This window comes from Anas acuta, chromosome 5 (assembly GCF_963932015.1).
Source record: "Anas acuta chromosome 5, bAnaAcu1.1, whole genome shotgun sequence".
NCBI lineage: Eukaryota > Metazoa > Chordata > Aves > Anseriformes > Anatidae > Anas > Anas acuta.
The window spans coordinates 41,931,403-41,956,991 of record NC_088983.1 but is presented as its reverse complement, the minus strand read 5'-3'; the positions used below and the strand labels follow the sequence as shown (position 1 = coordinate 41,956,991).

Genomic DNA, 25,589 nt, shown 5'->3' with positions numbered 1-25,589 from the left:
AAAATGATTTTGTTTCAACATACCATCACAAAAAGATGTGATACTTTTGTGACACTTATTTACCTATAGACTCTAAAACAGGTTAAAACAAGTGTATTTTTAACGCTACAAGCCAAAAGGCTATAAGCTCCAAAAAGACTGTTTTAACTATTTTTATCCTTTAGATATACCCTGGGAGAAAAAGAACTTCTGTATAAATGCAAGGGTAATTAGCTTGTACCATTAATAGGGTGGATTTCCTGGTACTTAATTGAAAGCAGGTGGATAATTAAAACCAATGTGTAGCTAATCAAGAGACAGATATCAGGTGATCATGAGGCCTTGCCTGATTCTGATCAGGATAAAAACCTAAAAACCTAACTTTCAAGCCTGCTTGCTTTAGAGGTTAATGTGAAAAAAGTGAGAAGTACTGAGTCCTGGTGAGAGTATAATTAGAATTACATTTCCCATGCATGTTTGTGTTGTTTTTTTTTTTTCTTTCAGATGAGTGTTATGAGAAATATGAACTTCACTCTTGCTTGCACTTGTAATTCTACAACGTATTTTGTTGATATTTTTGCGTTCCTAAATGTTTGTATAAATCTGTGGAGATGTAACAGGTTAATTAAATGTGATGCTGATCTTAAAATAACTTTCCAAAGCCTGCATGCCAAATTCTTGGTAACCTCTGAAACCTGCTTACAAAAATTTGATAAGGGAGAGAGGAGAAAGGATGGCTGTTTACAGTAAGTGCTTCAGTAACTACTAGTTCTAAAGATTTCCCATGTTGCAGCTAAAACTGTCCTTTACCGTACTGTGCTTAAGTAGAGTGTTATGATATCTAAATCCTAATCGGAAGTAGGAGTTGTTATATACCAGTTACTCGTCTGTTTTCAAGCCCTCATGCTAAGGAGAAGATTCATAATTCTGTCACTAATACAAATACAGAATATCAGAAATATGTAGTAGGAATCATGCTTTTCTGTCACCTCTTGTTTCTTTGAGCACTTCTCTGCTATTTCTAGAGTAATTTTCTGGTCCCTTGACGTGTATGTAGCATTGTTAACACAACTGTTTTATAAGTTATTATTATTATAATATTTCATGGAAAGTTTATAATTTATTGTATATATTATATAGTACAATTTCTATGTGTATAATAATAACTTATATATAAAAAATTCTATATTATATACATTATTATGCAGCTGTGTTATGTATTATTAGCTTCTTATTCTTAAGTATTAAAATGCCAGTTCAACTAAACCGTATTTTCTTTCTCTTATCAGAGCAAGGTTTCTAAGCAAATGTGTAAGCAATGAAAATGTAGTCTGTTTAAAGTGCTACCAATTGGTCTCACTTCTGCTAATACTGCTCAGTTTTTAATGAATACCTTCAGCTTGATAACTTTTTTGCTCTGTTTTAAATTTAGTATAAAATTGTCTGTGATTAGAAGGTAACTTATGAGTACTGTTTGTGATAGAAAATACTTGTACCTCCTCTGAGTTTTGTGTACTGTTTTCAAACACGTGAGTTAGGGTGTGAGATACTTGTTTGTTTTCTTTCTGTGATTTAATGAAAATATTTTTATTAGATATTATTTTTGCATTTTATTAGCTTTATATATGACTAGACAAAATTTTGTGATATATCATAATGAGTTCTAATAAATAATCACAGAATCACCTTTAACCTTTACAACGCTTTTTGAAAGACATTATTTCTGAAATAGAATTATTTAGGATGGAAAAGGCTTTCAAGATCAAGTTCATTTAATACTAAAAGTGTCACATGAAACCATGTTCATAAATGCCATATCCACAGATCTCTTAACTACATGCAAGAATGGTGACTCTGCCACCTCCCTCAACAGCCTGTTCCAATGCCAAACCATGAAGAAATTCTTTGGAGACAATAGAAAAATATACAGGTGAAGAGGAAGAAGCTTAGAAAACTACTGGAATATATAGCTATAGTAGTATAGAAGCAGCTATACCTATAGCTACTTCTCTTTCAAGGTTGAAAACAACAACAGAAATCAACTGCTGGATTTAAAGGCTATTTATTGCTGCTCAATATTAAACAGATTGTACCACTAAAGAGGTTTTAATTTCTTAGATGTAAACCCTTCTAAAACTAGTGCTATCAAATTTTCATGACCCAGAGTGAAAAACTGTCAAGATTTCTGGGATAAACAATGATGCAGAGACAAAAGTATTAGATTTCGTTATTAAAAAACTTTATTTTAAGACAGAAATTAATATTTGGTTTCTCCAAGGCCTTGCACCTTAATGTTAGGAAAGAAGACAACTCAAAACTTTAAGTTGATGTTCAAGATTATAAAATTTCTGTGAGGTTTATTTCCATGTCTTTCACTAACTTTTCCTGGGATACATGTATATATAGAATATACATGTAGATGTATGCGCAATATCAACATTGCAGGCTTCAACAACCAAAGAAACTCCTTAAATATTGGTAGTTTTTATTTTTCTGTTATGCATGTAGGATGAGATTAAGCAAGGATTTAGATAAGTACTTAGGAGTACACAATAGACAGATTGTGCCAGCTTTTTTTTTTTTTTTTTTTTTTTTTTTTTTTTACAGGAATGGAATTGGCTGCAAGAGCTTGATCATCAGCTTTACCCTGTTTAGTGTTGGGAGGATAACTTTTGTGAACTTTTGAAAATTTTGCGATAATTAATCTTGACTGCATGCTTGGCAATACTTTCCCAATAAAGGTTTAGTTTAACTTGGCACATCTCTCCTATGGAAAATTTTAAGCAAAAGAATTCCAAGAAATGTTCTGAGAACTCTGTATTGTGTTTCAAGTCTATGCCTAGCTTAATCAGTGAGTTGAGTAAGCTACTATATATTTTTCCATACTGACTTAACTCTTAGAGTGTGTTCTAAGAAGGGAGGGGGAAGGGCAAATAAAAGTAATTTATCATATTGCTGAAGGGGGAGTGACCTTTCAGAAAATATTGTAATTCTAACAGATGAAACAGTCTTTGGCAGCTTTTAGGGAAGAAAGTATTAACTGTACAGAAGAAATACTGCATAAAAACCATGGGTGAAGGTACTAATTTAGCTTAGAGGTCTTTTCAGCCATCCTGGGATGTCATGGTTTTGAAGTACATGGAGGTCTTCCTCTAACAGGAGCTGGGAAATGGTGGTTTAAGCCCTGCTTGATCTGCAGCTATATTAGTTTTTGCTAAAGCCTGCTAATGTTCCCTGAATAAATGTAGCTCATTTATTGTCAGCACAGTACAGGAGACTGGATGTTTATTGCAATGCACAAAAGAAAACAACTCTAAATGATTAAAGTGTTTGTCAATAACACATGGGCTGATGACTCTTCTGAGCTGAGGTACAGCTCAGGAGATAGTGTCATGAAGGGAGTCAAGGTCAAATTAATCACATTGCTTAACCCTGCAGTTCTGTGGCTTGCCACTTTAGAACAAAGTGCTCCAGCCAAATTCTGACAAACAAAACTTTCCTACCAACCAGTGTTTTCTCTCTGGGACAAAACAGTTTTTAGACTTCTTATAACATAAAACCATTCCTGAACTGAGCATGAAAGACAATTTTGGTTTAGGCATTTCATAATTCTAATGTAGCTGAGGAAAGAGGTGACACCAATAGATGGGGGGGGGGGGGGAAGAAACCTTCAGCATCCAGTATGCTTTGTTTGCTACTGCCATGCCTAACAGATGAGAAACTTCTCATCTTCTTTCCTTAACACAGCTTCTGCTCAAGAAGACAAAGACGAAAGTAGTGAAATATAAGAACTTTGACTACAATTATCTGTAGTTTTGTCAAAAGTAAACAAAAAGAATCTGAAGAATTAAGATGAGCTGCATTGAAATGAAAACTTCCAGGGCCGAGTTTCATTGCCATCTGGGCCATCTGAAGGCATAAAGATGAATCAAATATAATACTAATGTTTTGGTGTCATGTAGCACTCTTCTGGAGATTTTTTTTTTTTTTTAAAAAAAAAAAAGGAATTTTAGAATGGGACAAAAACATTTGTTTTTCCACGGGAAAAGGAAGAAAATTCTACAGACCACAATAGTATTGTAGAAATTGTAATAGGAAAGATAATACCTCCTTAGGTTATTTTCTCATCTTTAGCACAAAAGTTCAGAGGAGACATGAATGGTTTTTAAAGAAAAATGGGTTCAGAAGAGACATACAGAGGCTTTTTTGCACTCAGTGTAATCAATGTTACTAATGGCCTTCCTGGCAGGTTGTTTTGAAGCTATATTAGTCAAGAAGGTGATACTTTCCTACCTATCAGAAGTATATTAACAAGACTACAGCACGTGTTCTCATTTTCTGATGTTATGGGATCCAGTTGAATGAAAGAAGTATTCTGGAGGCCAGATTCTTGTTCATACTTCGTGTTTACCGGCATTTCACATTTAGAGTAATGAGTACCCTTGCCTCACCTGTCAGAACTTCCTAAACGCCAAAGACATTTAGCCTTGCATGTGAACTAGCTCAAGAGAGATTTTGCCTTTTAATATGTATGAAAATTGGTTTAAGAGTACATTTTATACATGTAATTTTCCTACTTTAGTGTGAGTATACCTTAGTATTCTGATAAATATTTTTTATATAAAAGAAAAGAACATGAAAATATTTTAATACATTGCCATCTAAAGTATTTTAATATATCTGATGATGCAGTATGGACTAATCTGATGAACACCTGAATATAAGGGATGTGTTTGGTTTTTTATACTCATATAATCTAGATTTTGATTTCCACAGTGGCAAAATCTATGGTCTTCATTTATGGAGGCTTGAATGTTTTCTTTGGCATTCACCATTGTGCAAAACAGTCTGAGTCTTAGTCTGGGTTTGCTGAAAAAAAGAAGATAACTATTTAGCTAATATTTACTTTAGTCACTATGTTTCAACCATCCAATTGGTATGTTTCTGACAATATAGGAAGTGTCATATGAATGACAGAACACTGAGTATTGGGAGATAATTGCCTTTGCAATTAATTATTGCAACATTTTTTTTTTTCATTTATATGTTGATTTTATACAAAGCTTCTAGGAAGCAAAAAAAGCAAATATGTTAATGGCACTGTTTCTTCTTTAAGGAAGCCCTTTCTATCAACATATGATCTTCCAATGGTAAGAGGTAGGTAAACAGGAATAGTGAAAGGCAAATGTTGCTTCAGGGGATTTCAGTAGCCATTTTAAACGACAGGAATAAGAAAAGTACAGATTAAATGCAGTACTACTTTTGGTCTAAAAAAGGTGACAAGTAATTAGATAAGGCACTGTAACATTAAAAGTCTTTTACAGTGTAGTGTAAAATAATTTGCTGTGCTGTTCCTTCTGTGTCCAGTCTGCAACCTGTTTTTGCAAATCTCTACATCAAACTCAGCTGCACCTTGGGTGCATATGAACTTCTGTTAGGTTCTCCTCTTTTTTCAATAAAAAGGAATAAACACCTCTAGAAGGTGATGTGTGTATTGTTCTTCATGAAGTATGAAGTTGAATATGACTGTGACTTGGATATCTGCTTTCATGTCTAATGCAGTTGTCCGACGTCTTAAATGTATTACTCCATTCTTTAAATGTAGCACTGAAACTTGGCACTAAAACTTCTACTGAATAAACTATTGAAATAACAACAAGTTCTTTCCTGGATTTAAGTGATCTAAATTATCATTAAACTCCGAAGTAATACAGGGTGTTCCGTTGCTGATCTACACAGTCTACCTTAGGGAACATGTACATCTGCAGAGGAGACACACCTGATCAGTTTGGCAGGCAGGAGAGAGCTTGCCTGGAGCTTCACAGCAAGTCTTTAAAAATATTTCATATGACAATATAGAACTAGGGAAATATTCCTCAGACATCTTACATATTTATTGTTATTAAGCATGAATTTCTAGGATGAACTACCAGGCCTGTTTAGCAACACTGGATTCTGACATATTTTTTTTATCAGCCTCAGTTTCCAGATATTTCTTTTGCTTTAGTCTTTTTCACTATGAACTGTTCTGTCTTTCCAGTTTTTCCTGGATTTAATTCTCATCCACTTGCTCTTCTTTGGGTTGCTATTGCCATTGTGCACTATTGACTTCTTTCTTTCTTTATAATACTACCTGCACTTCCTCTTGTCCCAAGTGTCCACTCTAGCTGTTTTGAATATCTCCAAACAGTTGTCTGTTCTGTGAGCAAAATAGCTTTTATTTTTTCTTCTCCACATTTATGGATACCCCTGATATTCTAGTAAGCTAGTATTTCTGTTATTTAGTTTCAGGTTTATCAGTTTATCAAAAGTCTTATTTTTCAGCAAGTCAAATGGATTTTCAGTTCTTTCAATTAGCAAAAATGCACTATTCTACCCTGGTTTCCATTTCTTTAGTTCTCTTCTTATCCACTTGTTTTTCTACAGTTAACTTCACCCTGATACTTTAGAAAGTCTTTTATGTTTTGTTTTTGCTTGTTTTGTTTTAAATAAATGTGGGGGTGGAGTCTATGACACAAATCAGCTGTGCAAAGCTCGGAGTAGATGCAATCAAATGTGGAAAAAAAAAAGCAGTGAGGTTATGACCATTGTCTTTTGTGTGTCTTGTCTTACAGCTTTTATGGGACTGAGCAAGTACATGACAGAAGTCTCTTTCTCCCAGCACTTTATGGAGTTTGTCCCATCCAATATTCTGAGCATATATTATAAGTATATTCCAATTGTCTTTAGCCACATGATAATGGCAAACAAACTTTCATGTTATTTACATGTATGTTGTTCTTAACTCAAAAAATCAATGGATTTTTTGTTTGCTTTCATTAGAAAGTTTATTTTTGCTAGTTAGCCAGGGATTAACAGAAATCCTCGACTGTCCCTTCTGTTTTATACATGGTTTCCACAAAGTCATATTTACATTCCTTCCATACAGCAAATTTGCTGTTAAACTTGATTTCTCTTTTTAAGTTTACATTTATTTATTTGTTCAAGTTTAACTATCTAGTTTACACAGTTCACAAAAGCACTGCAGAATCTATCAACTTGGGGCATTTATATTTGAATAACTTCTGAATGAAAAAGACTGCATAGATATATAGCTGATATGTGATGTGATTCTTTCACTTTTGAAAACAGATATATCTACCATGTGTATATGTATCTTCAACTTCCTATAGATATTGAAGTGTCATTGTGTGTACAGGATAATTCTGCATTGTCCTTATGGTACAATATATAAACATGGTGTATGCATGTTTGTAAATGCATTTTTGAATGGGCAAAACAGTCTCTTTTTCAAAAGTTGATTATATATTAGGTAAGGTGTATTTTTCCTTATCCTTTTATTTTGAACTTTCTCATTTCAGTAAGTTCATTCTTTGTATGTTGCGTATCTCACTTCATCTAGCTAGACTTTATAATATACAAGAAGCTGCTTCAGTGTTGTGGTTATTTTAATACATAATTTTTCAGAATATGAGCTCTTTTCTCTACTGAGGTCATGAACTAGTTTAGACTAGTGATTCTAAACAGTACAGACCGTGATTCTACTTTTCCATTGCCCTTTTTGTGATTTCTCATCTCACCAATGGAAAAAAACAGCTATGTATATTTAGTATGGCAAGCACACAATCTTGCCAGATCAGGCACAGATACCAACCAGACTAAAAGTGTGTAGTACAGCCAAAGAGTACAAAATGTCAGTGCATTAATGTATCAAATATGGTTGAGGGTTTTTTGTCATTGAAATAGCAAAAGATTATTTGCTATGATTCTCGGCTGTCTCTAGGGCACTCGTCTGTTACAAAACTTATTTCAGTACAAAAATGAATTCTGAGAAGTGTTCATGCTGCACTGATATTGCACCCAGCCTGTTTGCAAACTATTGTAGCTGTAGACATTTCTATAGTGCTCAGCTATCACAGTGAAACCTCTTTATATAAAAGTTAAACAGAATCTTACAGGTCTGGATAAGAACAGCTAATTCTAACCAATTAATTAAATCCAAAATCTCATTCTAATCAACTGTTAGAGAACTCATGCTGTGTTGTCTATAGCTTTGTGACGTAGTGTGTACTTTGAAAATATATTCTAAATACTTGCATGTTACTGAGGTAATATATTTGGTTTGTAGTCACCCGAATCATCCTGCCCTGCAATATAGATATTACATCTGTTACTGTTCAACTTACCATTATTGTTACCACTAGATCTTTTTATGTTATTAAAATACTTAAAGTACTTGCTCTTAATGCTGCACATTTACATTCCAGTTTTGTCAATACTTTACGATAGTGGCTATTCATACCTTTGGCATCTTGCTTCAATCCTAGATGTGATCACTTTTATTTCTAGTTTTGTACCTTTCCCATACACATCATGTAATTGTCCTCACAGGAAAAAAAAGCTTTGTGAGATCTGACTCAGCTTTGGGAGATATAAATTGTCTTCTTATTTCTTGTTAATCATGGTCTCCACTGCTTGCTAAAACAATTCTTATTTATTCAGTTCTTTCCCTAAGGAAAAATAGGCTTTTTATATGAATAATTCAGAAAGTGTAAGATAATAGCTTACCTGTTGAATTCTAAGTGAATCACCTCCTTGTAAAAAACATTATTCCATTTATGCATATAAAGTGTAAATCTTAAAAGTGTTTAGATGTATTTAAATAAATACTATTTGTTAAATTCCCTTTTTCAGTTTAAGTGTAGTTTACTATGCTTTAAAAAACACACAGTCAGCCAATCAGCTCATGGTCTTAGATCAATGAAGTTGCTATATGGACAAGTATTTGATGTGATGAATTATTAAACACTAGCATTCAAATCCAGTCTCCATAGAGCTAAGCTTAGTTACAGCAACTAGAAGTTGAAATTTATGGGGAATTCTTTCTAAAGATTACAAAGACGTTTTTAATCTGTCTCATAAAAGTCATTGGTGGGTTTTAGGACATGTAATGGTCTCATGGAGTGTGTGACTTAAATGTTGACTTTAGTCTGAAAATATCTAACAACTGGATTCAATATTCTGTAAACTCTGAATTTTACTGAAACAAGATCATCCAAATGTAAACTTACCCATCTTCTAAAGACCAGGAGAATTACAGATATCAAAAGAAGGAATTTCATAAATAAATTTCAAGATCATCTGATTTATATTTATGTTGCAAAAGTGATGTTCAAAACTTGAAATTAACTGTTTCTTCTTTCTGGATAATGGAAGAGTGTTTATATGTATTATTTACTTAATATTTTGCTTTTCATAAGACTTAAGCTCCCTTTGTCTTCAGTGACACAACCTGAATTTGAGGTCACATTGCTGTAAGACAAATATCCATCCAGTCCATTTGAAAGGACCTGTTTAAATAAAATTTCATACTTCTGTTATAGTCTGTATGCTTAAAAACTCATGTTTCAATGGAAAATCTGTTTAAAATAAGGCAAGCAAAAACATGTCTGAAGAAGTATTACATTTGGTGGGTATTTATTGCAGATTTCATCAGAGGTGAACATTGTTCTGATCTTTCATGATCACTCGGGAGCTCATCAAAAAATGAGTATATGTAGCACAACTCAGATGATCAGTGTTATAGACCTGAAGCCAATATTATATGTGAAGTGTAACTTATTGGATTGCACAGAGTGCTTCCTCTCAAGATTCAGTTCTTTTTTTCTAAGGCTACCTCTTTCCCACAGTTTACAGATTTTACTAATATAAGTACCTCTTTAGCTAAAGAGTCTTTTGTACTCACTTGAGAGCAGGGATTTACAAGTATTCTAAACAGTATCCCTAAAACAGAGCTATTGGAGTAGAATCTGCCTGCTTCCTAAGATGTAAAAAAAAAAAAAAAAGAGAGAGAATTTAAATCCACCTCTGACTCCACTCACCTTAAAATGGGGACAGCAGTTAAGAATCCTTATATCCCATAATGTGTAATCCCTTAATGTCTTGTGATAACCTTTAATCTTCGTATGGAAATAGTATAACTTAAAAGAATAAAGGATTCATTGAGCTGAAAAAATACTACTCTATAACAAGAGGTATTCAGATACATTCCTGTATTTGAAGGGAAAATTTTCAAAGTATTTATATGAAGTATTTATATGCTTTCTATTGTATAGTCACTAGATAAAAATTGAAGTAGTTTTAAGAACTATATGCTGCCCCTTATGTTTTGTCATACCCATAAATAAGTATGATGGTCCTGAAATGTCACAGAATCACAGAATTGTCTAGGTTGGAAGAGACCTCAAGATCATCGAGTCCAACCTCTGACCTAACACTAACAGTCCCCACTAAACCATATTCCTAAGCTCTACATCTAAACGTCTTTTAAAGACTTCCAGGAATGGTGACTCCACCACTTCCCTGGGCAGCCTGTTCCAATGTCTAACAACCCTTTTGGTAAAGAAGTTCTTCCTAAGATCCAACCTAAAACTCCCCTGGCGCAACTTAAGCCCATTCCCCCTCGTCCTGTCACCAGGCACGTGGGAGAACAGACCAAAATTCTATTCTTCGTTTAATTTTCTTTAGATAAGAATTTTAACACTCCATAATGTATGAACTTGAAAATGCATGACCATAAAAAAGATACTTACTATAAGAACTCCACATGTAAATGACAGTTATGATTAGTTAATGATCTTTGGCAGGTTAAGGAGACTGTGCTATGAAGCTCACAGAATGCCCAACTACATATGGGATTAAAAGGTAGGTGAATGAGTTAAAAGGTGATAAATTGCTTAGGCTTATCTAAAGGGAAATATTTAATCATAGAAAAATGAGTTAGCTACCATGAAACCTGTTTAAAGTTAGAAACAATCAAGAAAAATTGAGATTCATTTAAAACTATGGTAAACATGTATCTGAAACGAAGGGTATTTTATGTATTTAGACCACAAGTTTAAAGAAACTTGACAACAAACCTCCAAATACTTGCAGGTATTCTTGAACGTCTAAGTGATACCAGGGATATATTATCAACCAGATTAACAGCTTTATTTGTATGTGTTTTACCATAAAATATTTCATCCCCATTCAAATGGTGACCTGTTCACTCCCACAGTTTCCATCAAATAAAAATCCTATTTTCATCCAGTATTTCCTCAGACAGATAGGTTCTGACAGGAGCAGATCTAATTCTAATTCCTAGCCACACAATAAACAATATTTATTTTCTTGTATGTGGTTTAGTAGATTGTTTTCAGGTGCAGAAGGACAATTAAATATATTTTAACCATCATAAATGTTGGTTAAAAGCGAATATAAACACCTCTAAAAATGTAAAGAAGGTTGATGTTCCAGTCAACCTTAATCAATGGAAAAGCAGCAATAGTGTCTTAAAATAAGAAAGTTTGACTACCAATATACCTGTCATTGTTAAGAACTGCAAAACATTACTGTTCTAGAAAAGATGGATCTTTTTCAAATATGTGATCTATTTCTGTCTTTGGTCAGTCTATCCAGATTAGCAGTGCTGTGAACCCAGATGTACTACAGTCTCACCTGATAGGACGCTAACTAAACTTCATCACCATGTGTGTATATATATATTATAATGTTATAGTAGTCAGCTGAGATCCAGAACAATATAAGTTCTTTCCAATCATCTGGGGCCTTAGCTGACAACTGTTGCAGATTCAAGTGATTTTCAAATTCATCAGATAATCATAGAGAAACCTGGTTTAGAAGGGACCCTTGGCAGTCATTTGGTCTAACCTCAGGCTCAAAGCTTGGAAGTTTGGTCAGGTTTCTAGGGCTTTCTTCAACAGTTTGGAGAATCTTTGAATATGAAGATACCAAAACACAGCTGGAAAACATTTGCCAGTTCTTATCCACATTTTTTATGAATAATTTTCTGTATATCCAGTCAGAATTTTTCTTACTGTAAGTTGTACCATAAAATCTTACACTGCTATTACCTCTCCTTTCCCTTTTAATATCTGAGAAGAAGAGAAAAATCTGGTACCATCTTCTCAGTAACCACCTTCTTTAGAGAGTGGAAGGCTGCAATGAATCACCTTTAACCAGGCTAACCAGAGCAAATTGGGAAGCTTGTTTGCTAAAACAAAACAAAACACTGTACCTTTATCTGCGTAGTACTTGAATTTCCCACAGTTTCTAAAAAGTATCTTTTAATGCATGTAGCAGTAAATAACTTCTTTGTATCTTTTGATGATCTTTCCACAGGCCACTGATGCTAATAGAGTTCAGAGACAGACATGCAGGCACTGTTCTTTTGGTTAGCTTGGTAAATCAGATTTGTATCCAGTGAACACTCAAATAATGGAATACCTGAAGTTCACAAAAAAAAATCAATTATTCCTGTGTTGTTTTTGTGATATAAGTTTTGAGTTAATATTTTCTTAATGGTTACAAATGCATGTGTATTAGGCTCCCTCATCTTTTGCTCAAATCCAGAGGGACAATCAATCCAAGAGGGACCAACAAGAACTTGCATAGTAATGCACTGGAAACATAGTTTTACAATCTTGTCCACTGAGGCAGTCAAAAAAAATCTAAAGAAACAAATGATTTTAAAGTTATTTTTGCAAATCTATCAAAATATTCCTTAGATTATTTGAATATTTTAAATGCACACAGAATTATTTTTTCTCACACTTCTATTGTGAGAACTATATGTAAGCATAAAATTTTGTTTCTTTTTAAGGAGTAATTATGTTTGCATACTGGAAGACTTTAATTTGAAGAACTTTGACCTAGGATGTTGCCTATAGAATCAGTATGGTATGGTATCAACTCCTCAAAAGTGATCTCAAGAGTCTGAAAGCAAGGAGGGAAGAGTGCTGAATTGTTTCAGTGACTTAAAAATATAATAGTATAAATGAAAAATAACTATCAATCTCAAAATATAGCTTGCATTGTTTTATATTATTTAATAATACCTAGTATAATCAAAATTATTTCTTCAGAGGATAAAGTTATTCTATAACTTTTCTCATCTAGCTTCTCAATTAGTTTACATGAAGTCTTGAAATAGGGCAAAATAAAACCTTTCTCTTGACGTTGAGTTATTACTAGCTGGAATTTTGAATAGTCAGTTTTTCAGTTCAGGTTTAGTAGATATCTTGTACATTATACACATGCGATTAAAGAATCAAGTACAAAAATATTTTTTATTTTTTTTTTTGCTTTTTTATTTTTAAAGACTTTGACTTGAACATTCACCTATTTGACCATAAAAATGATCTAATGGTAAAAATGTAATTGAGTTTGATGCAACTTCTATCTACCAATATTCAAATCATGTGATACAGTTATCAAATCTTTTTCATTCCCAGGCATATCAAGGAGAGTGGGGGAAAGGGAGAGAAATCACCAACAGGTTGAAGCATTCTTTGTACAAGAACACCTTCGGTATGTGACGGTGTTAGATCGTCATTATGAGGTTTTTGTTTCAATAATTATTCTTCAGCCTTTGAAATGTCAGTATAGGTCAAAGAGGCAGGTATTTTTTCAAAGCAGATCAGAATTTAATAAGGAAGGACAGAACAGATACATCAAGTAGATGCTAAATTGAAAAAAAAAATGTCAAATTATGCATTGTTATGATACAAGAATCAGCTGTGTGATAAACTTGTGCAAATTCCTGTTTTCAAGTTCAACTCCTGTGCAGCTTTTTCACTTGCTTTTCTTTATCATATGTACCTTACTGGCCTGTACCATCTAGACCATCTTTATCTAAATCTCATCATCTCAAAACAAGAGTTTTCCATCATGCATCTATTTTTACTACTTAAGTTTTACTTTGGAGGGATATGAAAAAGATGCATGCTTTGTAAGCATATTATAGATGTTTGGCTTCATGTCCCAAGGTCTTCATCCTTTTGGTAGCAGAGACATAAACCTGTCAACAGTAATCTTTTTTTTTTTTTTTTTTTCCCCCACACACATATATTTGTTTGCCTTTAAAGACATAAACAGTGTCTATGAGGACAGGATGCTGACTGAGTTATGGATTTTGTATATATATTAATGTTATTAATATTTATATATAATCTTAAATAGAGAATTATTTTAATAAATGAAATTTTATTGATTTTTTTTTTTCTCATTTAACTTTAGAAAAGTAAGGCTTTTATTTGCTCTGTGGTTGTTTTCTGCTATACAGATTTGGATTTGGGATCCAGGTGACACTGAAATATCCCGGTTTTTCTACAGTGGCCTTGTTACTGAGCTCAGTGGGTCCAGGGTATTAGCCTGATGCTGGCTGGTATAGCAACCACATTTGCTAGGCATGAATAATTAGTCTGTACCAAACTTCAGGAAGTTCCTGGGATTAGATTCTTTAGTAAGCTTTCCATTCCAGGTTCTAATTGAACTGGGGAAGAAAAAAAAAAAATCTGGAAAGAAAGAATGTAGGCATAGTTTTGACCTCTGATTTATCTTGTAAACTCCACTCAATATGAGAATATATTGTGCACCGAATTCAGTAACTGCATATTTTGATGCAGTTAAGATGCTCACATGCAAGATACAATTATGCCAGTTTATTCTCTATTTATGTCCCATTTCAGTTCATTTCATCATACCAACAAGTAAATCCCATCCAGCTGTCTTGAAAATCCATAATTGCAGTCAAGGCTGGCAGTTACCACTCTTAGAATAGGCAGATGACAGAATTGTTTTTGGCAATAGGCATCATAAACAGATGACAAAGGACAATCTCATAGCATTTGTACAAAGTAGTTTGCTACAGGGATAGCTATTGGAACACATTCTGTTGCACTTTGTTAATTTCCTAGCATCCTTTAACAGCAAATCCAAATAAGAAAAGCCTGTATATCTCTACCCTGAAGCCACTGACTATTTGGGTCAATGCTTGTTTTACTTGCAGAGCTGTATCTTCAGATCAAAAATTGTGTGTAGACATGTATTTTGTGGTAGGGAGGGGAGCACTGAGACTTTAGTGGAGCCGTTTGTGAGAAGTTTCCACTGGGGCTACTGAGTAGGTGTTTCATAAAGAGCTCTTTCCAAGGCCATACATCTATTCTGCGTTGTCCCTGAGCCCAGATGCCTAGAGGAGCGATGTACCTTGGACCTTAACAACTTCCTTCTGCATTTTTTTATCCTGAGTAAAATAAATTCTTCCATTTCAGGAAGATTCTTTCCCAATCCCACTTCTTGTACGAGGAAGCAACTGTAGCAAAAAGCCTGGATTTGTGAGCTTCCATAGGTAAGGTATGCTCATCCTAGGACTGTAATTTACTTAAGGTGCAAGATAGGAAAGTGTACAGAAATCTGCTAATAATAGCTCAAGTAGTCTTCTAGCCTGTTGTTTATGTTGCAGAGTTTCTCAGCGATTGCATTTTTTCCAGTTCTATGAAAAATCTTAAAGGCAGAGCTATCCAAATGTTTTCTGTAGCTATGATACAACTATGTAGCAAGTTGATACAAAGGACACAAACATGCTTCTGCTATGGACAAAAAAAGGCAGTGTCTGTCAGAAAATGCCTCTGCTTGAGTCCTAAATATCTATTTTCTCATTTTTGAGGCTTACTAATTAGTATAGAGAAGTGAGATAGGGTCTATGTTGTGGGTGCTGTCTGAAGAGAGGTGAGACACTTTGGCCTCTGCCCAACAGACACACTGCCTATTGAAGCTTACTGACCCTGGCATTTGCTGCCCTTTAGTCCCTGAAAACTTCTGTCAATGCACATATTGTTTTATTTCAGAGAATCCCAGAATGGTTGATGTTGGACGGGACCTCTGGAGATCTAATCCAACCTCCTGCCAAACAGGGTCATCTAGAGCACGTTGCGCAGGAAACATATGTCTATGAAAACAACTGAGATGTTTGTCAGTTTACACTTTAACAATCCTGATACTCTGGAAAGAACTAAGCATATTATTTTAGTTGATCCTCGGCTTCAGATGGAGAGAGAATTCAGCAGAAATATAATGTCTTGTCATGAGTCACACTTTTTATAGTCCAAGAGATATGTCAGCTTATACCCCAGCTTGATTGGGCTAGCCTGTGTTTACTCTGCACTACTGTTTCCTAGGAAATCCTTGATATCAAGAAAAAAGGTGAAAAGAGAGAGTGTTTTTTCATTCAGGGAGTTGTTAAAAGGGAATTTTAACAGGTATACTGAAAAAGGTAGGCTTTGTAACATGGCAGAGGAAAAAAAAAAGATATTTGGCATGATTAATTGCTGTAGTGAGGTGGGGGTTGGCCTGTTCTCCCACGTGCCTGGTGACAGGACGAGGGGGAATGGGCTTAAGTTGCGCCAGGGGAGTTTTAGGTTAGATGTTAGGAAGAACTTCTTTACTGAAAGGGTTGTTAGGCACTGGAACAGGCTGCCCAGGGAGGTGGTGGAGTCACCATCCCTGGAAGCCTTCAAAAGACGTTTAGATGTAGAGCTTAGGGATATGGTTTAGTGGGGACTGTTAGTGTTAGGTCAGAGGTTGGACTCAATGATCTTGAGGTCTCTTCCAACCTAGACAATTCTGTGATTCTGTGATTAAAGGTATTATTCAGTTTTTAAGTCCCTCCAGTGATGTCAGAGGAAACGATAGGCTGTCATTAGAGCTGAGTTGACTAAGAAAATGTCCTCTGAGGATGAAGAGGTTTAGTTAGGCATAGCCTTGCTATAAGTAAAGTGCAGCTAATTGATTTTCAGTCACCTACTTTTTCTTTGGTTTGCTAAGTCAGGGGACATGAGTCTTAATGTTAGAGCTTTTCAAAAATATTGACCACACTAAAATCCCAGATGTTTACCTCACGCTTCTGATGAACATGGATGCAGTTTTTCCAGATAGCATCTTACATATCTTAAAATACTAAATATTGGAAGCTCTAAGGTGTTGTCATCTACCAACTAGGTATGAACATCATCGATTAATTTCAAAAGGCACTTGTTTTAAAAATGTAAAACTAAGGAGGGGACCATAGCCACCTTGATCTGTGTTTGAACTGACTACCAACAGCTAAAGATAGCTCTTGAAGACCTTGAGAGAGAAATGTCATTTGGAGGTAAACAGGGAGTGTTCCTTTCCTTTTCTCCTTGAAGCAAAAGGAGGAGACAGAATATGTCTTAACATATTTTCCTGTGAATTGTGTAAAACAAATGAAATTTATTTTGGCATATTGATAACATATTTTTGGCATTATATTGAATGCTTTTATTTTGGCATGATATTGATTCCCAGATATTTCTTTTTTTATTTTCCTGGTCTCCATCTTTAAAGATTTTTTTTATTATTATTTATTCCTTTAAAATCAGATAAGTTTCTCCCACCACTTTATCCATTTACCTTCAGGGTTATGTTGTCTGAGAAACTCTAAACTCAATGTGAAATTCCCTATAGAAGATATGAATAGAATATTAGTCAGGTTTGTCATTCTAAGTTTAATCTATATTTCTTTTTCCTTTTAATTAAGATACTATTATCTATGTCAGGAATATATTTATTCCAAAAGGGTACTATTCCTATTTCTCATTTATGATAATGTTCTAATTTTATCAAAACTGAATGGGAGAAATAGCATAACTGTACAGAATAACTTACTCTCTGAATTGAAGCAAAGAGGATATTTATTGTAGGCAAATTTGGGGTAAGGTAAGATTTGAAATTTGGTTTTTGAAAGTGTGAAAAACAAGAAATGATTTTTTACATCATAATTATTGCCATACCAGACAAGCATGCAAATTTTTTCTACATCAACAGAGTTACAATGTTGATGCTTCCTCCTATTAAACAACCTTAAAAAAAAAAAAAACAACTCTCAGGAATATGCAATTGTGCAATCTTGCCATAAAAAAAAAAGCTGAGGTGCATTCTCCTGAGTTGCTTACAGAAACCTTCCAGGAGAAACTACATGTGGTCTAGAAATAGTAATGTACTTTCTACATTACAATACAGCAACTATGATAACTTTTTTTTAGTGGTAATTGTATCTGTATTACTTGTTTGCAATGTGACAGAAGGCTTTTGCATTGTCTCCACTCTAGATAGAACACTACAAAACCACCACTACCTCTTATCTCAATACTATTAATATAATCTACCTTTGAAAAATGCTCATAAATGTATCATCCATCTCACAATATATTTTCTAAATATATTGCAAGGCAAACATATCATCAGATATACAAGGGTAAAAAATAATAACACAAAAAAATCCTTCTATTCTACTATCTAGTAGTATTCATTATAGAAAGGACTCTTGCTATAAAAATTATAATTTGCTTAGCTGTTCTGATATGACCCAAATAACCCCATTCATTTCACAGAAACAGTTTTAGAGGCTATGTTGCATTATTCATTAATGTTGTGGATAACAACTTCAACCTCAGGACTGTTGAGCCAGCACTTTCAAGAGCAGTAAATTCCCTGAGGGAGGGAAGGAGAAAAATTGTCCCTACCCTGAGGTTTGAAAAACAGTCTTCACTACAGGAAGAGTTTGCTGAGGGGTTGTGTCTAATGAGAAGAAATTATCTGAGAGGATAATCACCCCCTGCAACAGTTTTGGAAGCCTGAAGCTCCCTAGAAGACTGCTATAGAGATTTTTTTCGTATTCTTCCATCCCCTGACGGGCACCTGCTGAATCTTTGTGAGATCCTGAAAAGGGGAATTGGTGCTGTGGAAACATTATTTCTTTCTTTCTTTTTCTACCTGATATGCCTATGGGAAAAAGAGAAACAGTGTCTTCCTTATGGACAATATCGTGTATGCAAACCAGAACACAAAATCTGAAATGAGTATTTAGAGAGGCAGTGAGAAACAAGACAGGATTAAAACTACCTAAACTCTTCTATTCAGCTGATATCTTCAGTTTATATTGATTATAAAATTTTGTGGTTTGTTTTGGGAGGGACAGCAAGAGAGGTTAACTAATATTTATCTGTCCCAGTTATTAGTCCTTAGGAGTATATAGTATGTTCCAGTCTTCTCAGTCTTGCAAAAATTTTCTTTTGAATGACAGTAACAGTTTTGTTTCTTGTTAATAATGTTTTTACTGCACTTACGGTGATTTGGCCGTGATATCCTCAGAGATATCTTGTTTGATGTTCTTGTTCAAAATTTGTAACACAGGGCATCTGATAACTTTTGTGACAGTTTTACTTTAATATATTAAAAGAGAGAAAAAATAAATTCTCAGTTTTCAGGGCTAAGAATTCATATTTCTCTTCACATTTCCCACACTTTTCTGCAAATAATAATAATTGTTGGATTCAGGTATCTTTTTCAGCAACATCAGTGCATTCTCTTTTGCAATCAAAGGAAAAGTCAGGATAGGAAATAGAATCAGGAATTACATGTTTGTTTTTTGAACAGCAGTGAAACTCACAAACAGATTGACATTAACGCATGCCTGCCTTTTCTTTTTAATAAACATGAATTATTCAAGGAGTATCACTGTATGTATTAGAAATAATTAAAATATAAGCAATGTTAGAACAATGTTTGACTTGCTTCAGTAGTTCAAATATTTGCAGGTTGCAAACATAAGACCTTTATGATTCTGATTTCACTAATGTTTTGTACCATTCCTAAGACTGGAATGAACCTCAATATGGCATCAGGTTCAACATCCTGCTGAAAGTAAGGCCAATAATAAACTTATTAACTGGTGTAATACTGAAGACCGTACATTACAAAACACTAAATTACAGGTCACTAGGAAAAAAGAATAGCTCAAATGGGCCCTTCTGCTGCATTGTGACGGTTAGGTCCCAAAAGCAGCAGCATAAGATGTGCTGTGAAGGCAAATACAAATTCACAACCTGAACAAATTCAGGTTGTGTTGCTGCCAGTAAATGAACAGCTCCACCAGACAGCACAAAGACAATAAGTTGATATTATTTCCATTCTTCAGCCTAAGAATAGGGAATAAAATCAGATACATGATATAACTGTCATCTTGAAAAACTGATATGACAATTTAATTAACTGGAATATGACAATATCTCAAATGTTTATTGATCAGTGTGCCAACATATAGCTCAGGTGAATTTCTCTGTAAAACACAGGGCATAACAACTCTGGTACATCACAGAATTTACAAGGTTGATTAAAGCTTAATGAAATTGTCTGGGAGGAAGAAGAAAGACTGTAAAAGATAAAATAATAGTTGCAGCTCTGTAATGATTTCAAAATAAAACAAACTAGGATAAAAGTACAGTTTAGCTTAGTAATGAAGTTAAAGTACTTTTGTGAAGAACACAAGATCCAGGAACTGGAAAACAGGATTGCCTTTAGGTGGTTAGATATACAAAGTATTTAGTGTTTGTTTGTTTTTATTAAATGCAGAGCACTTGGGTTTTTTTTGTTTATAAATATTACAGGAGATTCAGTGATGATGTTGGCTCTTCCATCTTTCCAACAGGCAAAATAAGGAAAGTGAAAAACACTTTCCAATTTCCAGTGTTTGGAAGTTTAGCTCTCGTGTCAAGTTTGGCTTTAGGAATGTACAGAGTTAAAAACTTAAGAAGGAGAGGTTTAAAGGTATTTGAATTAAAATCCTGAAGCATTCAACACAAATAGGAAATGGAAAATGGCCTGTAAAAATACTTCCCAAATACCTGAAATATAAACAACAAATCTTAGTAAATCAAGTTCCTGTGAAATTATGAAATGTAAACAGGTAGTCAAAAATTTAAATGAGCTGCTTCCTTTTTCTTTGGAACTAATTAATATGTTGATTGCAGCTTTAAATAAATAGATAGATAAAGAACGATGGTCAACCAGTAAGGTGCAGACATTTCTTTCCTCAATTTATATTAGAGAACTAAAATCAACAAAATGAAGCATTTTGCTTTGTTTTGTTTTTCTTCTGTTGAGAAGTGCTTCGTCTTACAGAAAAAATTCATTTCAAAGTGTTATTTCAACACTTCTTAAGACCTGATACTCCTTACATTCTTCCCACACTCATATTATTGAAGAACATTTTGAGGGTATTTAACCATCTTTGTTATTCTACCAAGTTATTTCAGTTTCTGTGATTTTTTTCTCTTTTAATTTCTCCTCAGTGTTCTACAGAAGCAAACTCCCTGTATGTATTGATCATAAATAATATAATCTGCCCAACATGACCTTTATGTCATGGTTATCTCTTACGAATATCTTTTCTGTTCTTCAGGTAATGCTGTCCTAGAACTGGATTCAATAGTATTTGTCTTAACTGAATTTCCTTCCACTTTGTGCTATTATGATTTGGATGAAGAGGAAGTTTAAAAAAAAATAAAATAAAAAATGGTAATAATGCATTTACTAGTGCATACAGGATATTTAAAACACATGTAACATACATGATTCATTCCACAGGTATGTGGGTGGTGGGATTCTGACAGTAATTATAACAGCCTAGGAAATAATTACTGAATCTCAAGCCAGCCAGGAGTGGATTATTAAAAATAATACAAAATATGAACATTACAAAATCTAGAAGTGACACATGGGAGTGAAGCTATCTTTTCTCTTTCCAGGAGTAATAAATATTTTCAATATCAAATGAAGTATGCATTATGGAGCTAAATTAATACACAGCAGCAAACCAACCAATCTAATATGTTTAGTTACAGAAATAGGGCTATCTACAATATAAGATGGTAAAAAGGTTTGATAACAGACTAGGATGAATGTTTTACATAATGATGATTGACACCTGGTGATTCTATAAACAGCTAAGTATTAGAAGTAACATAATTCTGTAGAATTCTGACCTTCTTGTATGTTCTGTTCTTTATAAGAATCTGCTCCACAGTGAAAAATGAAGTGGAATTTAACTAAGATAAAATTTCCTAATATGGAATCTTCAGTGTATATACATTGACTCTTGTTTTGAGTTAACCCCAGAATACAACGAAACCCACACAGCTGCTAACTCATTCCCCCTCAGTGGGCTGGGAAAGCACAAAAGTTAGAAATCTTGTAGGTTGTAATAAAGACAACTTAATGGGTAAAGCAAAAACTGCAATTCCCAGCAAAGCAAAACAGGAAATTAATTCACTCCTTCCCATCATCAGACAAATGTTCAGCCATTTCCAGGAAAACAGGGCTCTGTCCTGTAGAAGGTTAGTTGATGTTAGATGTTCCTCCATCTGTAGAAGTAAGTTGGAAAGACATACCTCCAAACATCCATTTTCCCTATGTGTTTTTTCATTGCTGAACACCTTCATATGGTATTGGATAACTTTTGGTCAGTTTGGGTCAGCTATTCTGACTGTGTCCCCTCCCAGCTCACGTTCTGTGCATTCCCAGCCTACATTCTGGGGGCAGCATAAGAGAGAGAGACAGCCCTGATGTTGTGCAAACATTGCTCTGCCATAGGTGTTATCTAAAACATAGGTGTTATCAACACTGTTTTAGTCACACATCCAAAACATAGGACCATAAAACCTGCTATGAAAAAAATATATATATTACTCTATCCTAGCCCAAACCAATACAACTTGCTATAAAGAGAAAACAAAATTCTGCATCATTATAGCGGTAACTTTAACGAGGGATTCTAAAACATGGGGTGGAAGTAGTGGTGGCATTCATGTGTTATGTAGCTGCCATTTCAGCTAATCACAGAGTCATCTAGCTTGGAAGAGACCTTCAAGATCACCTAGTCCAACCTTAGACCTAACACCAACAAGTCCTTCATCTCTGATGAATGAACACTGCAGTTAACTGGTTAGCCAATTTGATATGAAGTTTAGGTTCCCAAATGTAAAACCACTAAAGCAAAGCCGAAAAGACAAGTATATATCCCTCTCCCGTGGCACCTACAATATAAAGGAAATCATAGCTAATGATCTGAATCCAAAGCCAAGCCTTGTTTTATGGAATGCTCACTCTTTGTTAAGCAAAGCTGTTTGGGCAAAAGAGCATGCTATTGATTTTAAAATTGATTTTATTTCTTTTTTTTTTTTCTTTTTTTTTTTTGGTACTTATACAGGATCGCTCACATATCATAAGGTTTTGTGAGGTTTTGTGGGGTTTGTTACTTTGTTTTTGTTTGTTTTGTTTTGCTGCAATTCATTCAGTGTTTTCTATAATAGACTTCAGATATAACATTTTGGGGTTTTGTCCTTCAGATCAGATATGTTCATATCTATGGTTTTTGCTTAAAGCTGTCTATCTACAGCTATAATTTACTAGTTTATTTACTATTATTAAGAAAAGAAAAACATTAAAAAATAAATGAAGGAGAAAAATTGTGAACTACAGTAGCACAAAATATTTGACAAAATTTCTAGTTCATTTGAAAATTATATTTCAAGCTTCTCATTGTAATTATTATAATCATCATTAATCATCAACTTCCAGTTCAAATTGAAACAGAACAGTGAAAAGGTCAAAGCTATGGAGAATGCTACTGTGTTTTAGAGACAATATATGGTATTAACATTTTACTGCCTCACTTATATGACAAAGATTGTAATGAAAACAGAAAATGGCAAAAGATTAATCTGCTTTTGTGGTGAAGATCATTATGGAAAACATACCAGACAAATTAACCCACTCTTGTAGCAGTCATAATTGTAACAATATTGTGTGTCATGGTTGCAGAACCTCAGCTTTATTTTGAACACTGTATGCGATAAGAAGTCCAGGTGGCTTTAAAGAATACTTTGAAGAACTATTTTAAGAAGAGTTCACAGTTTAAAGCATTCAAATTAAATTAGTCCAAACCATGCAATATTCATGCTGTCTTTGTTTTTGTGGAATTGTTGCTGAAGTCAGAAAGAAGGAGATGCTGTAAGTTCCATATTCAAGTATAGGTATTTCAAAAGTCTAGTAGTTCCAGATACTTGACCTTGTAACAACACTCATATGTGTGTGTGTGTGCGTGCGTAGCAGTAATAAAGGAAAACTGAGAACAAATCAAAATCAATTACTAGTTTATTAACACATACCCTGGCAAAAGATAAAGGGGTACATAATAGACAGAGTAAAGCTTAGCACATGAAAGTTAGTTACCCAACAGAATCATAGAATATCCCAAGTTGGAAGGAACTCACAAGGATCAAGTCCAACTCCTGTTTCCACACAGAACCAATAAAAAAAAAATCATACAATATGTCTGAGAGAGAAGTCCAAATGCTTCTTCAGCTCAAGCAGGTTCAGTTCTATGACCATTTCCCCAGGGATCCCATTCCAGGGCCTGATCACCCTCTCAGTGAACAATCTTTTCCTAACAACCAACCTGAACCTCCCCTGTTGCAGCTTCATGCCATTCCCTTGGGTTTTATCACTGGTCACCAAAGAGAAGAGATCAGTGCTTCCCATATATAAACATTGAATGATAAACTTTCCATATATAAGAATAATAAGCTTCCCATATATAAGCATAATAATCTTCCCACTATAAGCATTGAAACACCAGTTTCAATACATAATCCTGTCCACACCTATACTGATCTGCAAAACTGACAGGTCTCATTGTATCCTGGGTAAAAACACAGAGGGCTGTAGGAGAAGAGGTAGGCTGTACTTTTGTTTATATTTTTAAATTTGGACATACTGTCATATATGCCTAAACACTTTCTCTTATTATTTACTGCTCTTGTACTCAAGTTCGTAAATGACTGAAGTGGATTAAAATGCCTGTAGAAAGGGCAATGTCATCTAACCACTTCTTTTTATGAGTCCAGGGCTAGAAGTTAACTGTCTGGTTTAAATGTTCTAACATTGAAAACATTCAGACTTACCTGATCCATGGAAAGGTAAGATTTACCTGATACATGTCACTAGAACTCCATAGTTAGTGGAGGTCAGTATTCCTTAGTTGTCCATCCCAACTGAGATTTTGATTCAAAAAAAATAAAATTAAGAAAAAATGCATATTTTATCTTATTTAATGTGTGAAATATCACTTTTATAGTGTTGTTATACATTTAAAACATTTACATGTTGTTATACATTTAAAACATCTTCAAAAGCAGCTTCATTCATTCTGTTTCACTTCATACAACAGTGTGAATACTGACATCCTGAGAAGTGCATCTCACAATATGTTCCATAAACTAGCAAAGACATTTGTAAATTCCTGCTTATATAACCACACTGCTGAACTGAATTGATGGTAATAATGCTTACCTCAGATATGCCCATTTCATTCATATATATATTTTTAAATAACAAAGTTTTGGATAACAATTTAAGGTTTAATGCAGAGCAAGAGACATCCTTTGCATATAAATTTTTGTACTTAAGGCAAGAAAGTGCCACTGAAGGATAAAAAGTATAATCAATTTGGAAGTTCAGCAATACTGAATGTTTAAATTTGCCATAACCATTCCTGGGTACATTCTGTAATGGTATTAGTTTCTGTAAACCCAGATAGATCAGTAGAATCTTTCAAACAAGGAAAATTCTACATGTGAACACTTTATTAGTGAGATCTGTGACCTGACTTGGTAGATTTATGGTTGTTATCTGAAAGTCCTGTCCATGTTTAGACGAGCAATGGAAAGAAAAAATCTTGAATGTGAGGCACAAGTCACAGTAGTTGGAAGAGATGCCACAAATGTAACACAGAAGCTGTATTCTGGCTTTACAGATACTTTATGGTCTGTAGAAATATTTTCAATTAAACCTTGACCTCTGATGAACAACTCATTTATTTTGGCTACACAGGAGGAAAAGTATTCATCTCT

The 25,589-nt window shown here is 34.2% G+C and overlaps 1 long non-coding RNA gene across 3 annotated transcripts; it reads left to right on the top strand.

Annotated features, from left to right (window-relative positions):
* The first annotated feature begins 330 nt into the window (after nt 1–330).
* Nucleotides 331–21,145, top strand: LOC137857635 (uncharacterized). 3 transcript variants are annotated; one of them, XR_011097197.1, is made up of 7 exons: nt 331–419; nt 10,626–10,683; nt 12,644–12,720; nt 13,275–13,350; nt 15,093–15,169; nt 18,231–19,743; nt 19,775–21,144. It is a non-coding gene; the product is annotated as an uncharacterized lncRNA (long non-coding RNA). The 3 variants fall into 3 exon arrangements; XR_011097199.1 differs by lacking the exon at nt 331–419 and adding an exon at nt 492–725 and having other exon boundaries at nt 19,775–21,145; XR_011097198.1 differs by lacking the exon at nt 12,644–12,720 and having other exon boundaries at nt 19,775–21,145.
* Nucleotides 21,146–25,589: the final 4,444 nt, after the last annotated feature.